Source organism: Eutrema salsugineum, unplaced genomic scaffold (genome assembly GCF_000478725.1).
Source record: "Eutrema salsugineum unplaced genomic scaffold, Eutsalg1_0 scaffold_30, whole genome shotgun sequence".
Taxonomy (NCBI): Eukaryota; Viridiplantae; Streptophyta; class Magnoliopsida; order Brassicales; family Brassicaceae; genus Eutrema; species Eutrema salsugineum.
Window position 1 is genome coordinate 285,031 of NW_006256755.1, and position 4,555 is coordinate 289,585.

Below are 4,555 nucleotides of genomic sequence, written 5' to 3' on the forward strand. Positions count from 1 at the left end.
GTAAAAAGAGTCCCAGTTTTCTGATTTTCATAGGAGATTTGAGGTGTATCTAAAGGAATAAGAAACAAGTAAATGATGCATCTCCTTCCACATTTAGGTCTCTCTACCTCTTGTTTCTAGTGTCACAACGCCCCCTTTTCATTATCATGCCAATTTGGTTCAGAATATGTCTTTTAGTAAAAAGAGTTCCAGTTTTCTGATTTTCATAGGAGATTTGAGGTGTATCTAAAGGAATAAGAACACAAGTAAATGATGCATATCCTTCCTCATTTAGGACTCTCTACCTCTTGTTTCTAGTCTCACAACGCCCCCTTGTCATTATCATGCCAATTTGGTTCAGAATATGACTTTTAGTAAAAAGAGTCCCAGTTTTCTGATTTTCATAGGAGATTTGAGGTGTATCTGAAGGAATAAGAAAACAAGTAAATGATGCATTTCCTTCCACATTTAGGACTCTCTACCTCTTGTTTCTAGTCTCACAACGCCCCCTTGTCATTATCATGCCAATTTGGTTCAGAATATGACTTTTAGTAAAAAGAGTTCCAGTTTTCTGATTTTCATAGGAGATTTGAGGTGTATCTAAAGGAATAAGAACACAAGTAAATGATGCATATCCTTCCTCATTTAGGACTCTCTACCTCTTGTTTCTGGTCTCACAACGCCCCCTTGTCTTTATCATGCCAATTTGGATTGGAATATGACTTTTAGTAAAAAGAATCCCTTTTTTCTGATTTTCATTGGAGATTTGAGGAGTATCTAAAGGAATAACAAAACAAATAAATGATGCATCTCCTTCCTCATTTAGGTCTCTCTACCTCTTGTTTCTAGTGTCACAACGCCCCCTTGTCATTATCATGCCAATTTGGTTCAGAATATGAGTTTTATTAAAAAGAGTTCCAGTTTTCTGATTTTCATAGAAGATTTGAGTTGTATCTTAAGGAATAAGAAACAAGTAAATGATGCATCTCCTTCCATATTTAGGACTCTCTACCTCTTGTTTCTAGTCTCACAACGCCCCCTTGTCATTATCATGCCGATTTGGATCAGAATACGACTTTTAGTAAAAAGAGTCCCAGTTTTCTGATTTTCATAAGAGATATGAGGTGTATTTAAAGGAATAAGAAAACAAGTAAATAATGCATCTACTTCCTCATTTAGGACTCTCTACCTCTTGTTTCTAGTCTCACAATGCCCCCTTGTCATTATCATGCCAATTTTGTTTAGAATATGACTTTTAGTAAAAAGAGTTCCAGTTTTCTGATTTTCATAGGAGATTTGAGGTGTATCTAAAGGAATAAGAAAACAAGTAAATGATGCATATCCTTCCTAATTTAGGACTCTCTACCTCTTGTTTCTAGTCTCACAACACCCCCTTGTCATTATCATGCCAATTTGGTTCAGAATATGACTTTTAGTAAAAAGAGTCCCAGTTTACTGATTTTCATAGGAGCTTTGAGGTGTATCTAATGTTGGATTTTTTCATATTAAGAGAGTTTCTTGAGAGAGTTTGCGTGAGATATGAGAGAATAAGAGATTGTGAAAGAGAAGAATACTTTCTCATTAATTCATTTTGTCGGCTACAAAGAGACATAAATAGGTTACAAACTAGGTTAAGAGAGACTCCATTCTCGTAGAGAGATAAGGCTACACGTGACTACTACAGACGAGTTTTCTCTTGGATCAAGCTGATAGCGACCTGACCTAACGGTCATATGCGCTGATCCAAGACACGCGCGGGACCACTTGTACGGACAAGGGGAAATATCTTCTAGCGCCTAACTCTTGAACTCTTGGGCTTCTCTTCCTTTATTGTCTATGGGCCGCCTTATCTAGGAACACATTTCTGGACTTAGCTCAATACTCCCCCTCAAGCTTAACCACAGGAAGCGAAGGTTAAGCTTGGAGACTCATGGAGCACTACCTCGTTAAAAACCTTAGTACTTAAAACCTCATGGGATAAAACTGTACTAAGGGAAAAAGAGTATAGCGTCCATGAGTTGGAGGAGCTCAAGCGAAGGAGATATCTACAAGCCCAAGTTTGCCATATATGCGATCACAAACTTTAAGGCTTGTAGCTTTGGTGAAGATATCAGCTAGTTGGTCTTCACTCCGAGTGTAACAAGGTAGAATGGTTCCATCTTCTATCTTCTGTCTGACCTTATGACAGTCTACCTCAATATGCTTGGTTCTTTCATGAAAAACTGAGTTATTGGCGATGTGTATGGCCGCTTGATTGTCACAATGAAAGGTCATGGGACTTGAGGACTCAATGTTGAGATCTTTGAGGAGTGCTTTGAGCCAAGTGAGTTCGTTTGACAGCTTCTTCATGGCTCTATATTCGGATTCAGCACTTGAACAAGAGACCACCTTCTGCTTCTTAGTCTTCCAAGTTACTAGATTGCCACCAATGAAAGTACAGTATCCGGTTGTAGATCTTCTATCATTCCTGTCTCCAGCCCAATCAGCATCACAATAGCCAACTATCTCGGTGCTTTCATTCTTTCCCATCCAGATGCCTTGTCCTGATGAGCCTTTGAGGTATCTCAATATGCGTTCCACCATATTCCAATGCTGTACTGTAGGCTTTTGCATATGTTGGCTCACCTGGTTCACAGCAAAGCAAAGATCAGGTCTAGTTAATGTTAAATAGATGAGTTTACCTACCAGCCTGCGGTATTTGAGGATGTCTTTGAACGGCTCATGTGTGTGCTCCCCCTTTCGATCGACCTGAAAGCCCTCTTCAAGTGGTGTCTTTGCTGGCTTAGCATCAAGGTAACCTGTTTCACTCAAAAGGTCCAGAATATACTTTCTTTGAGACAAGAAGAGGCCATCCTCAAAGCGGCACACTTCTATACCAAGAAAGTATTTGAGTTCACCAAGGTCTTTAATATCAAAAACTGACTTGAGAAATTCTTTAGTGGATTCGATACCTGCCTTGTTGTCTCCTGAGATGATTAGATCATCAACATAGATGAGAACAACAACGATACCTTGAGGACTTTGAAGAGTGAACAATGTATGATCTGATTCTGATTTCTTGAAACCATGGTCCCTGAGAGTGAAACTTAGCTTGTGATACCAAGCCCGTGGGGACTGTTTGAGTACATAGATGGCTTTGCGAAGCCTTAAGACTTTGCCAGGGGTCACCGTGTCTTCAAGGCCAGGGGGAGGCTTCATGTAGACCTCCTCCTCAAGTTCTCCTTGTAAGAATGCATTCTTAACATCCATCTGCCACAATTCCCAAGATAGATTAGTGGCCAAAGAGAGCACTACTCTTACCGTCTTAAGGTTGGCTACAGGGGCAAAGGTATCGGTATAGTCATCTCCATAGGTTTGGGTAAATCCTCTTGCTACAAGCCTAGCTTTGTGCCTCTCTATATCCCCATTGCTCTTGTACTTAATAGTAAAGACCCATTTAGAGCTGACAGCTTTCTTTCCGATTGGTAAATCTGCTTCGTCCCACGTATGGTTCCTCTCCATAGCTTCCTTTTCGTCTGTGATGGCATGAATCCATACTTCCTTATCCTTAGCTTCTTCATAGCTGCTAGGAATCTCATGAAGCTCAATTTGGCCGAGAAAAACTCTATGTTCTGTGGGCATAAGGGCGATCGAACAAGTGACTTGAGCCGGATGAGCAACCGCCATGTTGTTGTAGTAAACTCTTGTGTTTACCCAATTGGAGGGATCTTTCTTGAGTCTTGTACTACGTCTTAGAGGTAGAACGCTGCTGCCTGAAGCCACCGTATCGCTTGTCTCAAGACTAGGCTCATCATCTACCGAGAGCGTCTCTTCTTGGTGTAAAGTTGGCTCTGGATCTTGTTCTTGATCCGAGTCAACCTTTATTGGATCAGACCCTCCATCGGATGATTGAGTTGCGGCTTGAGGTATAGGATCAGCAGGGGAACTCTGGTTTACTCCTGAGGGTTCTTGTTGGCTCTGAAGAGGAGTGGTATTGCCTAGATGATCCAGTAGAAATCGTAAGCTAGTGGCCCTATCACCTGGTGAGTTGGAGAGATCCTTAAGGCTTGCCCAGTCCTTGTTGCTGTAATATCCTTGATGCTCTAAAAACTTGACGTCTCTAGACACAAATGTCTTATTTGTAGAGGGGTCAAAGCACTTGTAACCCTTTTGCGTGATAGAATAGCCCAAGAAGATACATCTTGTGCTCTTAGCTTCGAGTTTATTCCTCTGCTCTCCTGGTATAAACACAAAACAAACACATCCAAATACTCTTAGGTGATCAATTGATGGCTTTGCTTTGTTAAGTACCTCGAAAGGAGAAGCGTCATGCAAGACTCGTGTTGGTATTCGATTAATAAGGTAGCAAGCTGCCATCACCGCATCTCCCCAAAACCTTTTAGGCACATTAGTGTGAAACATCATTGAGCGAGCCACTTCCATAAGGTGTCTATTCTTTCTTTCAGCCACACCATTTTGTTGTGGAGTGTATGGACAACTGGTTTGATGTAAAATGCCATGCTTAGTCAAATGTTCTCTGAACCGTTGACTAGTGTACTCTCCTCCATTATCTGACCTTAAAATTTTTATCTTGGCA